Here is a 14,911-nt window from a genome sequence, read left to right as displayed (position 1 = left end):
TTATAAAATTAATATTATTCTTTAATTTAAAAAAAATTTCAAATAAAAAGTCCTTTCGTACAAATTTATTTACACTTTAATTATAGATAAAATCCGATCTGGCTTACGCCGATCTAAACTCAAATCATGTAAAATTTTAATAGTCGAACAGACTAAATAATTAAATTTTTCCATCTAATTTTTATTTTAATTCAACATCGAGGTCGCAATCATTTTTTATAATATGATCTTAAAAAAAATATTACGCTGTTATCCCTAAGGTAATTAATTTTTCAATAATTTTTTTTAAAACTTATTCATATTTTCATAAATATATGATTATCTATTAAATAAAATTAAAAAAGTTTATAAAATTTTTTAATCCTCCCAACTAAATATAATTTTATACTAAATTTAAAAACTAATGTATTTTAATAAAAATTATATTAAATTCTATAGGGTCTTATCGTCCCATAATATTATTTGAACATTTTTATTCAAAATTTAAATTTTTATTATTTAATTTAAAAAGCTTAAATCTCATCCATTCCTTCATTCCAGCCTCCAATTAAAAGACAAATGATTATGCTACGTTAGCACAGTCAAATTACTGCGGCTATTTAATACACATCATTGAGCAGAACAAATCTTTAATTATTTTCTAAAAACCATGTTTTTATTAAACAGGTGGACTTAATTTTATTTAAATATATTAAATAAATTTATTTTGCCTAATTCTTTAATTAAATATAACTTATTAATTATTATCAAATTTTTAAAAATAAATTTTATAAATAATACTAATTTTATCATTATTAATTTTTAATTTAAATTAATAAAAATATTTTTTTAATTTATTAAATTTATTTTAATTTTAAAATTATAATTAAACTATGCTAAAATAAATAAATTATTAAATTTTTTCAAAAAATTTTAAATTTTAAAACCATTTTTATAAAATTTTTATAAATAATATTAATAAATTTTTTAAATTTTAAAATTAATTTATAGATTATCCCATAAATTTTTAATATAAATCAATATATTTATTGTAAATAAAAATTATTTTAAACTTTAATAGAAAATTTACATATTTAAATTTATATCTAAATTAAATTTATATAAAAAAAAATTAAATATCAAAAAAATTGATTAAAATATCTTCTCTAAATAAATATTAAAAATAATTTTTTTATATTAAATTTTATTTATTTATTTAACTCTTTTTCTTTCGAGAAATTTATTTATCAATAATTTTTTTTAATAAACCCTGATACAAAAGGTACATTCAACTAAAATTACTCTAAAAAAATTTTTTTATTTTCATTTACATTACATTATCATTAAAATTAAAATAATTATTTTAAAATTTTTTACTAAAACTTTTTTTTTTTTAATATAATTTTATTTAATAATTTATAATATTTTTTCTTATATTTATTTATTATTAATAATTTATTTATTAATTATAATAAAATTTAAAAAATTTTTAATTAATCTTTTCAATGTAAATGAAAAATTTTTATTTAAACTAAAATTTTTTTTTATTCTAAATACATTTTCCAATATATTTACTTTGTTACAACTTTTTCCATAAATTTTTATTAATGAAAATGACGGGCAATTTGTACATATTTTATTTAAAATTCAATTTAAATATTTTTTTAACTTTACAATTAAATTCAATATTTATAAAACTTTAAAAATTTATTTCAATTAATTAAATTAAATGTAACTCATTTAAATCTTAACTATTCTACATTTTGATTTGAATTATAATTATAATTAATTTTTAAATTATTAATCTTTTAATATAATTTTTCAACAACAATATATAAAAATTAAATTAAGTAATTCTATTCGTGGATTATCAAATTAATCAACAAGTTCCTCTAAATCATAAAATACCGCCAAATTTTTTATTTTTAATGATTAACATTTAATATTTAATTATATTTTATTTTCATTTAAATAATAGGGTATCTAATCCTAATTTATTATATAAATTTTTTTAATTTTATTATTAATTTAAATAAAATTATTTAACTTTTAATATCTATTCATATTTCACCATAAAAAAATAAATTAGTTAAATATATTTATTTATTTATATATTTTATATTTATATATAATTATTTAAATTTATTTTTATTTAAAGTATAAACCGCAATTGCTGGCACTTTATTTATTAATAATAAATTATAATTTTCTATTATAAATTTTTATTTAATTAATTATTATAAATACTAATTTATATATTATTAAATTATTTAAATTTTATATAATTTTTTAAAATTTTATTTATACTTTAAATTATAAAATAAATTTAAAAAAAAAATTAATTTTGTAATTATATTTATTAATTATTAAAAACAAATTATAAAAATAATTTAAATTTAAATTTAATATGAATATAAAATTTAATTTATAATATACATAAAAAAAAAATTAAATAATATTCTCCCCCCCCTTTTTTATATTATTATCATTATTATTAATTATTAATAATTATTTAAATATATTAAAATATTTTATTAATAAATAATTTTTTTTTTCTATATTTTAGGTTTTTAATATTTTAAATTAAAAATAATGATTAATAAGTTTTAATTAATTAATATTAAATAATTAATGTTAATTAAATATTTTAAATATATATAATTAATTATATATTTATAAAAATAATTAAAATATTTTATTAACATTAAATAATAATTATTAAATAATATTAATGTATATATAAATAAAAACTTAAATTTTTAATTTTTTTTACTTTCTATAAAATACTCTCCTTAAATTTATATAAATAAGATTTTTAATTATTATTAATTATTTTATTTATAGATAAGTTTTTTAATTTTAATTTTAATAATATATTTTTTTTTTATAAATACATATAATTAAAATAGTCAATTATTAAATTTAAATAAAATTACTCTCTCCCTCTGAATTTTATTTTAACTAATTATACTTTTTTAATTCTATAATAACTAATTATTTTTAAAAAATCAATTTTTATAATAATTTTATTTATAATATTTTATTATTTAATTTATTAATTAATCTTTATAACTACTTTAATTTTAATAAATTCTTTTATTATTTTTACTAATACAAATTTAATTTAAATTATTTATTTAAATTTACTTATAACCTTTTTTTAAATTAAATTTACTTATCATATTTAATTTTAACTAATGATTAATAGTCAATTTTCAAAAATATTATACTAATTTATATTTATTTAATTAAAGTAAGTAAGCTAATTCTCTAAGCTTTTAGGTTCATACCCTAAATATAGAAATTTTATCTTTCTCTTATTTAATTAATTATTTTTGCTATTTAAATTTTATTAATAACTAAAAATTTATTTAATGATATGCCTGATAAAAGGATTATTTTGATAGAATAAATCATACATAATTTATATATGTTTTCATTTAAATTAATTTTTTTATATTTAATAGATTTAAACTATCTCAAAAAATTTCAAAAATTTTTATGCTTTATAATACATTAAAATATAATATTAATATTCAATATTTATTCAAAGTTTAATACAACTAAAAAATTAATTTTATTTATATGCATCATAATTTATTCATAAAATTTTTTTTAATGTCTTATTTAATTTATTTTTCTTTTATTTCTTTATTTTTATACGATTTATTAATAATTTGTATTATTATGGAAATTAATAATTTTTTATTCATTTGTTTTTTATCAATTAAATTAAAAAATAAAAAAATTATTTTTTTATATTATCTCATTCAAGCTTTAGCTTCCTTAATAATAATGTTAACTTTAATTATTAATAATTTTATATATATACAAATAAATTTTATTATAATCAATTTTATTATCTCTATTATAATTAAATTAGGGATCCCCCCCATTTCATTCATGAATCCCTTCTGTAGCTATTTTTTTAGATTGATATTCATTATTTATTTTTTTAACAATTCAAAAAATTATTCCTTTATACATAATTTCACTTATTAACCCTCCAATTTTTTTACTATATTTTATAATTTTAACATCTGCATTTATCTCCGCCTTTAAAATAATTAATTCAATAAATTTTAAAATTTTATTAAGATTTTCTTCAATTAACCAAATGTTTTCTTCGATTAACCGGATAAATATTAATTTTAATTTATTTTAAAACCCTAATCTGATTTTCATATTTAATATTCTATACACTTATCCCATTAATTATTATTATAATTTTTATATATTTTAAAATTTCATTTAGATTTTCTTTAAGTAATAACTTTCCTTCATTTAATTTTAATTTAATTTGTTTGTTATTAATTTTTAATTTAGCCAGAATTCCCCCACTAACGTTTTTTATTTTTAAATGAACTATAATCTATATTTTTTTATTAAATTCAAATTTTTACTTTATTTTTATTTTAATGATTTTAAATTCTTTCATTTTAATTTATGTTTATATTAATTTAATAAATCTAATAATATATTTTTATTTATACCGCATTCGAGGTAATAATCCTCGCATAAAAATAATCAAAGATCTTATTAAATTAATTATAACAAATATTAACATAGAATATAAAAGTAAATTAGTAAATAAAATAATTCTAATAAATCTAAAAAAAATAATCATACCATATTCAGATAAAAAAATTAATGTAAATCCCCCCCTAAAATATTCAATATTAAACCCCGAAACTAACTCTGATTCGCCCTCAATAAAATCTATAGGGCTACGATTTAACTCAGCCAAAATTTTAATAAAATATAACAAAAATAAAGGATATAAACTAACTAAATACCAAATATAAATTTGATATTTATAAAAATCCAAAAAAGAGTATCTTTTTCTTATAATTATGACACGAATCAACAATACGTGGACATAAAGGAATAACCTAAACCTACAATCGATTACAAACCTTCTATTACTGGAATACAATGAAAAAAGATACTCAAATTTTTATTCGGAATTGTCGAACCTGTCAATTAAAAAAATTAACTAGAATAAAAACTAAACAGTCTATGGTAATCACCGACACTCCCGGATCAGCTTTCGATAAAATATCAATGGACATTGTAGGTCCATTACCCATATCTGATAACGGAAACGTTTACATTTTCACTATGCAAGATTTACTAACAAAATATTCAGTTGCAGTACCATGAAAAGAAGTTACATCATTAACAATAGCCGACGCCTTTACTAAGAATTTTATGTGTTTACGGTGCCCCACAAGCCATTTTAACCGATCAAGGATCTAATTTCTTAACGGCCTTAATGAGAAATTTAGCGAAAAAATTTAGAATCAAACAATATCACACTACCGCGTATTATCCTTAGTCTAACGGATCAATAGAAAGGTCTCATCACGTCCTAACAGAATATCTAAAAACACAAATTAACAAAGACTCAAATTGGGATGATTATCTTGCCCTAGCAATGTTTTCATACAATACGAGCATACATGAAAGTACTAAATTCTCCCCTTTTGAATTAATTTTTGGAAGAATAGCACGATTACCTTCATCTAACACTATAGTGGAAGAAAATATATATCCTACAATTGCAATCATTAGACTACTATATATATTGATTTTCTAAATAGAAGTTAAAATTTTCTCTACTAAAATATATAGAAATATACAGAGTGTCCTCGAATTGGCGGATCAACTCTCGTGGGTAGATAGAGCGTGTTAAACTGAAGAGAAAAGTCTTATATCATTTTGCTAAATTTGCAATAATTAATGAGATATAAATTAATAAAGATTGGCCAATACGTGCTAGGATAAGCGCGCGGCGCAAAAAAGCCTCCTACTTTTTACTTGATACTATGTATGCTATACTACGTACGTATGTATGCACACTATACTATGGTGTGCGATGAGACAGTAGGCGGAGCGCTCTACAAAGGACGTACAAAGGGCGTACTGAGACACGTACAGTGCGCTCTGCGTTTATATCTTGCCGCGTGCCTAGTATCAAGTAACAATTGGGAGGTTTCTTCGCGCCGCGCGCTTATAATGGCACGGATTGGCCGATCTTTATTAATTTATATCTTATTAATTATTGCGAATTTAACAAAATGATATAAGATTTTTTTTCAGTTTAACACGTTCTATCTACCCACGAGAGTTGATCCACTAATTCGGGGACATCCTGTATATTACTATAATATCAGAATCGTTGAAATTCAATAAATAAATTACTCGATCGTAACAGAAATACTTGCAAATTAATTATATTAGTATAGCAAAATTAAATCATACTTAAAATCGCTTTATCAATTATAAATCTTATATTTTCATAATTATTATAAAAAAAATAAATAATAAAAAAACAGAAAAATTATTGAGTAAAACATACCATAAGGGGAATGCGCACATTACTCCATAATAAATGTTAATCTACATGGAAGACTCTTTTCTTAGTGTAGCTAATGAGGAATTAATAATTTGAAGGCATAACGTATGACAAGCATTACTGCATATATATATATATATATGAAAAAAACTAGTCTCCTATGCTAAAGTAAAAGTATAAGGAGCCAGGAGAAAAATCATAAATTCATAAATGATAACAAATTGTGATAATTAAATTACAATAATAACCTCTTCCATATAGATGCTATAATAAAAAGTAAACTGTCAATAAGAAATATGTGATACAACAAGAGAGGAAACTAAAAGAAATCCAAATATAAAATGTAATTAATAAGTGAAAAGAAAATAATTAATAATGAGATATAATAATTACAAGAATGAATATTAACTTTTACTATAGTTAAATTAGTATGCCACTCTTGCTGTAAAATGAATTATAATATAAGAGTACAAAATTATTTTATAAGACAAAGAGTCTCTCATTCGCGTATCAAAAAATCAATAATTAGACGACGGCGAGAAAGACTCGATGAAACCGAATATTATTCTTATCTATCGACGCAGAGATTCAACGAAACTAAATATTATAACAACTTGCTTTTGAAATTTACCGCTAGATACCAACTTATAAACTTTGCAAATTTCATCGAACCTATTAAGATTATGAAGAGCCACTTCTGACGTCTTCGAAGGCGGAGAGTTCCTTCACCAAGATCCAAAAATCCATCTCCATCCGGACGAAGTAGCCAACTCGAGAGATCTTGGGTCCACCGAATGTCTGGAGGGAGGTGACCCCGCAGTGGGGACGGACCGCAGGAAGTCAGTCGATCTTGCGGACGGAGTCAGTCGTAATTCAGCAGTCGTATTAAACCATCGCAATAAGAAAGTCGTCTTCGAGTCTTTAGTCACTTCGTCCTAAAATCAAATTTTAACTTAGTTTCGTCAGCTACTTTATGTCGTCAAGGTAGATCTTTAACAATACTTTATTTTCTCGTCTTCGCGACTCGCTTTATATTATAATTTAGAGCTGCGACTCACTCTACTTTATAATTTAGAATTACTACTTTATTGTTAATTAATTTCCAAATTCTGGTACAGTGCGGTTGTACCTTTTACTTTTAAATTGTAATCAATCATTACTATACTCGCAATCTCTGTAAAATTTTCAAGCTTTTAAAATACATAGTTGCTTATTTCACGATATTCACAAATTCATTATTTCAAAATAGTGACCTTTCACCCTCAACCAGGATTTACTATAATTAATTTAATATTGATTAAATATTTAATGTACGTCTGGATCTTGAGCGTTAGCGAGATCCATACCTGGGATAGAGCAGAGTGACGTGCCCCTCGTGTTAGTTCGAGCAGAGCTGAGACTTAGTCGATGAGCTGCTTGAATGTCGCTTGATCCAGATTATCAGCCTATAATGAATAATAATTTCTCAAATTAGAATAAAATTTTGATTATAATTTACAGTAAATGCCTGGTTCCCGTCGCGCCGATAAACGACATAGACAATTACGTGCCGCTTTACGACGACAGAGACAGATTTTGAATAGTGATAACGGCCTCGACCAAGAAAAAGACATAAAAGGCAATCCAGTTAGCGTACCAGACAATCGAAGAATTGTTGTAGAACTTTTCGAACTTCCTACTCTGACTCAGTCGAAGTTCCCATCTCGCGAAGAACCTTCGAATTTATTGACTGGCCCGGGCCTTTGGTTGAAATCGAGCTGTGTCCCTGCCTCAACCCCTGCTAGTAACATCCCTGAGGGAGATCCACGACGTCCAGTGTACGAGAAGAAAGCCCAGGAAAATCAACAAAGCTAGAAGCATTAATAAAGATAAGTCATAATTTCAAACGCACACCACATTATATACATCCTTATTATTGATTTATCATATTCAAAATTGAATATCACTCAAATAAAACAGTATATATACATATTGAATTATAGTCAACTGCTTTCATTATATTAAAGTATTTTCTTTAACATTTCATCATATTATTTTCGAATATAGAACACGTAAAATTTTGATATATATATATATATATATATCAATAAAGAAAATATAATAAATAAAACATAACAATAGTAATACTTTTACAACAAATACATTTATATTACTGCTTATATAATAAATTGTTTCACCCTTAGCTCCTATATATATATATATATATATATATATATATATATATACCACATAAAAACAAAAATAAATATATATATATATATATATTATAAAATTTTATTTATTAACGATAATAATAATTTCATATAAGACCTTTAAGATAAATAAAATATTATTTAAATTTAAGACAAATGTAAAAGTACTTATGAAACAATAAATTTTATTCTTATCAATGAAATTAATATTAAATTATTAATTAGTAATTTTTCTAATTATAACAAGGAAATAAATAAATAAAATATATAATAAGAAGGAAGATTTTTATTTTAATAAATAATAATATAAATAAATAAGGAGCATTCTTCTTATATTACCCATTTCCCTTTTCCATCGAAGACGGTGATTTTTAAATAAACAATATCGCCGGCTTCCAATCAACTATATTCCAGTGTAAATTTATTTATTTTGTATGACACCTTTCCACTTAATATCGAATCTGCAAAGACAAAGTTGATATCTTTAAAAATTAATATTTCACTTCACGGGGCAAAGTGACGATTTTTTCTGCCAGACTCTATTATTTTATGTAAAAATGCGTTAAATGTGTGTAATTTTATCAATTTTTGAGGTGAGGTAGCTATTCTGGATAATTACCGTACCTCCCTTTTTAAATTCAATTACGTATGTCACGTCCAGCGCTTCCGCTTGACATCAGTCGCCGTCCGTTGACGCCATGCGCCACCTGTTAAGTAGACATAGTAAGCGTTAAGCGCCTATAAAAATTTTTTCTTTTTCTTTTTATATATATATATATACACATATACTTATTAGCAAAAATAGATTAAGCCGATAAATACTTTTTTATTATGTTTCCGGCTAGAACATTTTTTTTGTTTCTTTTTCTTCTTTCACCCCCATCACTAGTTCTCCTCTATCACCTACTTAAAAATAAAAAAAAATAATTAATTAGTTGCGCAACGAAAAATTCTTACCTATTTTTCGGCCACCCGGTATATCACCTTCTGATCCGCATCCTCAGCACCTGAAAAAAGGAAGAGGAAAGGCCTACTAAATCGGTCGAACATCTTAATTTCATTATAATTATCCATTTAGTTTTGTCACTCTAGTTGCAGTACCTGGAAAATAAAAAGAAAACATAATATTAAGTACGCGTCAATAGAATAGCATAAATTAAGTAATAGCGATAGTATAAGTCAATGTTCACTCTACCTCGCCGTCACCACTCTTACTAAACACAAACATACACGTACACATCACCATAGACACATGCATCGAGAATTAACCACCACCCGGTATAACAAAAATATAAAGAAAATCTATATAACAAACTAAAATCACGCAAAGAAAGAGATCATAACTGCGAATAAGCGGAAATACAACTCCCGACATGTTCACCTTAATAAATTGACACCCGGTATATAAACTAACATTGTCATAGTATCCAAACATTAGTATAAAATAGTGTTTAACAACCGGCCGATTCATTTGGTTAAATTCCATAAGCTTCATATAATAAACTCCGATCGGTACTTTTGGGACACTCTATATGAACTTTCATTAATTATTAAATCTGAGCAAGCCAAGTAACTCGTATGCGCAATTGCAACTTCCTATGCACAGTCTAAGTCACTTTTCTCAATATATCAAAAGCTGTCGCAACATCAAAAAGCAACCAATTTTTAATGGTTTAAACATCACATAAAAAATCCGCCCAGTGACCTTAATTAATTATTTCCTGGCGCCTCGAGTCATAAAGAACCAAAAAAAGTAGCAACTTATAGGGCTACAGCCCCACAATAAAAACGCACCTTGTTGTAGACCCATTTTACTCCAGAAACACCTCATACTTTCAATTTTAATAATTCATTTATTTTAATCCACACCTCCTATATAATTATGCCTTTATTATTAATGCAGTTTTATATCCCAAAACCGAATTAATACCACAATAACGTACATATCTAATGATTCTGTCATCTAAATATAATAACTTGTCAATTTTACTCATTCTCCACCGCAGTGCAGTGATTTCAGTAAATTCAAATTTTAACAACAATAAAAGATTCGATCAAACCCATCATCTGCATAATAATTCCTTACCATAAATCCAATTTGGTTTGCCAATAAAAATCCGGTCAGCTATCATTTATAATTATTTCATATATCAACCATGAAGATAACTCGGTGCATACACATATACATATATATATATATATATATATATATATATATATATATATATATATGTATGTTATCTTCACCGAGTTATCTTCATGATTGATATATGAAATAATTATAAATGATAGCTGACCGGATTTTTATTGGCAAACCAAATTGTATTTATGGTAAGGAATTATTATGCAGATGATGGGTATATATACATATACCCATATGTGTAATATGTGTGAATATGTATATATATATACATATTATAGTGAAAATAATATAAATATCCCATAAGGAATTTAAAACGAATAAACCTCTGGAAGATAACGAAAGTTAAACAACTGTCTAACTTTCTTATTTTGGACACCTTATATAAGTAAGAGTTAATTAATTAATAGTATATATTTGTGTATAGTTACACACAAATATATACTATTAATTAATTAACTCTTACTTATACAAGGTGTCCAAAATAACTTGAACACGATAATATTCTTAAAACCCCTTTATCATTTTATTGGATATGAATAATAATTACAATATACATATGCATAATTAACAAAATGATCATACCTATATACACGGTGGTACAATAATACACACATCATACATTACATAAATCAAGTATAAACGTATAATGAACACTCAGAAATAATTACATAGATACACGCTTCATAATAAACACACCATAAAATTATATAACAATAGTCACTTAATATACCCGGTGATACAAAAATACGCGCGTCATAAACTTATCATCTATACAATATTTAATCAGTATCTGACTATTATAGACATATTATCCACCCAGTAACACGCAAATATACACATCCTATAAATAATTTATATACACGGTGACGCAATAGTACGCACAAATGACGCATTCTCAATAAACCTATTATAAACTTATTACAGGCATACTCATATATTAACATACGCATAATCAACATATCATATACACAATAGTTCCGGATCTTATAGCTAATTCATACATATACTATACGCATTATTTAAATTACACACTCGATCTCTCACAATATAAACTTATCACACATTTATGGGTTTATACACACCTACACACTCCTCATCCATTCATTGTAAATATATCACGGCATATTACATGTGCATTTATACCATTATTACTTATTACTACTAGTTATAATAATATACATACATATAGTTATATAATAGCGAGTTAACGTCTGTAGACTAATTTAGACCTTGTAATCCACGAATAACATTATGCGACATCATAGATAATTGTTAATTAATAAGTTAATTAGTGAAATGCTCTCATATCTCTACAATTATTTAAGTACAACGCTATAATACAATGCGGCGATAAGTAATTAATCAGATAAGTTATCGTAACGCTAGTAATAATTGCGATATACCTAGAAATAGCGATATAAATATTATATTATAATGCTAGTCCTGAAGCTTCTAGAACATTCAGGAACCGTCAGATCACGTGAAAATTTCGGACAAACACCGTGACCGCTTACTATTGCCCGGCGCGTGATACCATGACAAACAAGCGTGACCAGGATCGGACCATGTTGCGCTCGCTACAATTCAGAAGGGTGGGAGCCTTCAGCGACCACGAGTATATAAACGAAAGCACCGTGCGCTCAGCATTCAGTTTTCGCAGTTCAGTCAGTATTCGTTCAGATCATTCAGTTTTTGCAGTTTAGTCAGCATTCAATCAATATTCGATTTAGACAGATCAACAGTTACATCAGTTAATTCGGCGAAAGCCGAATACTGAATTAACTGATGTAACTGTTGACAGTAAAATTAGTTCGTACAGTTCATTCGGCATATTCGATTCAGACAGTTTGATCAGTTAAACAGTTTATCCAGTATTCATACTCGATTCATGTAGTATTCAGTAGATCCACTGTACATATAGACAGTTATTTATACGATTTAATAATCGGTTATCTTTATAGCATTCGATCATACGTACATTCTTACAAATTTTCACAGTGTAATTAATATTACATCTTCGGGTCAGTGTTTCTAGTTCATTACTCGGTATTATTCACACAAAATCATTAACTCAGAGAGACTTCGAGACTAGCATATCGCAAATATTATTAATTAGCTTTTGGTTTCTTGCATTTACCGTCGTATAAATTTATTCTGGATTAATTGTTTCCACTGTCACTATTATATTTCCTTTCTCTTTTTCGATTTTCACGGCGCTCACAATACATATCGAATTCTATCTATCACTTTCAAAGACATTTTATCTTAATTTTCATTCGCTGTAAATTTATCTCTATCAACAATATAAGCGTTATATCTTTTCTTCTCCAGACAATCAGATTATTATTAATGCCGCCTATCTAATATCGTTTAAGCGTCCAAAACCTGTCCGCGCGTGAAATTATAGTCAAAGAAAAGTTCTATTAACTAATGTTATAATCCTAATAATATTGTAGATCCACATTCTCGTATACACCCGCGTGGCAGTGTGTTCCCAAATGGTTCCTGTAACATATAATAATTTAATGAAGTGAGTACATTGCCGTTATTATTAAGATATATTTGTGTGATCATTAATCATATTGTATACGTGTAATTTACTCGAAATATACATACCTATGGCAGTTCGCGGCCCCTGTCCATTCCGGTCATTTTCTTAGTGTCAATTCTTCTCGCCGTTAATCTCCCGTGTCCACACACCTGTAAATATAGAGACAAGCTTTCTATTCTAATTTTAATATTGAAATTATCGGGCAAATTAGTACTATCTGACGACGTTATCCTTCCTTCACGCCTACATCGGGCTCTCTCTTTCATCCTGCGACGATGCGCGCCTCCTCCAGGGCGTTCTTGTATTCCTTATAGCTTCTTTTTTTATTTTTTTTTCTCTTTTCTTTTGCCTTATCCGCTCATCTGCAGTAAGGTCCGCGACGTCCGCCTTGACATACCCGGAGTCTCAGATATCTGTAACATATAATTGAAGAGATTAATATTTTATTCGGACGTCTTCATAGGGAGTGTCATTAGACAGAGAGCCATAACCATCCTTACCTAAACCGTAGTGCGCCTCCTTCAGGGCGATCTACATCCTTCCTATGTAGCGCGCCTCTTTCAAGGCGACTCTATGTTCCTTCTAGTAGCGCGCCTCTTTCAGGGCTGTTCTGCCTTCATCCCTCGTAGTGTGCCTCGTTCAAGGCTGAACTACCTCTATCTACGTTGCGCGCCTCTCTCAGGGCGAACAACTCTCATCTCTGAGGAGCGCCTCTTTCAGGGCGTCTCTCACAATTCCTCCGATCACTCTTCTTGGTCTAAAATATAAAATAAATATTAAATTAAAATAAATTCATTAAGGCTTACCCTGTCCTCACACCCGTCAAATAAAGTCAAGTTAACTCGTTTAGCAATTTACATTAGCGCGTGTATGTGCCCCTTATCACCTATCAGTTTGCCTTCCGATATTCGTCCGTGATTTACTCGTCTATTCGTCCGTTAAAATATAAGAAAATATAACCATATATGTATGTTTAGTATAAAATAATGATAAATACATAAAAATTAGTAAACAATCTGTACTCATTGTCTACTCACTTCACATCCTCCTCATTACCCATTACGTCCCGACCGCCAGCTTCCGCTACGCTGATCGTGACAGGTTTACCGCTCGGCCCCGCGATCCGCGTACACCAACCACCGACCGCACCTCGCTCGCGATCCAGGACGTAACACGAAAATACCTATACATACATAATTTTTATATATTTATAATAAATGTATCATTTTCCTATTAGTTGTAAGCCTTACTAAATAAAATTTCAATTTTATTAATCATAAAACATCATAAAAAAAGTGCTAATTAACAATTAGAACAGTTAACCTACCTTCATATAATTTATTATAACAGGCAACAATAATTGTTTAAACAAGAGAATTTATATCCATTTTAAACTATTAATCGTATATCTTATCTCCTCCGAAGATTTATAAATTACTACTTATTTCTTAGTTAAATCAATCAATACTTCTGACACGTCTTAGGCCATGTATTCCTCCATAAGCCATAAACTATATAACTTTCTAGAGTTACCACTCTTATACCATTTTACATTAAGGAACCAAATTTGGTCCACCAATTGATTACGACCTGAGGAACTAGAAAATAAATATTAAAATTCTATGTATATCTATTAACACATATATACTCACATATATATATATATATATATATACATATATATATGT

Source organism: Anoplolepis gracilipes, chromosome 1 (genome assembly GCF_047496725.1).
Source record: "Anoplolepis gracilipes chromosome 1, ASM4749672v1, whole genome shotgun sequence".
Classification (NCBI taxonomy): domain Eukaryota; kingdom Metazoa; phylum Arthropoda; class Insecta; order Hymenoptera; family Formicidae; genus Anoplolepis; species Anoplolepis gracilipes.
The sequence above is the reverse complement of the archived record's forward strand: the minus strand, read 5'-3'. Positions refer to the sequence as shown.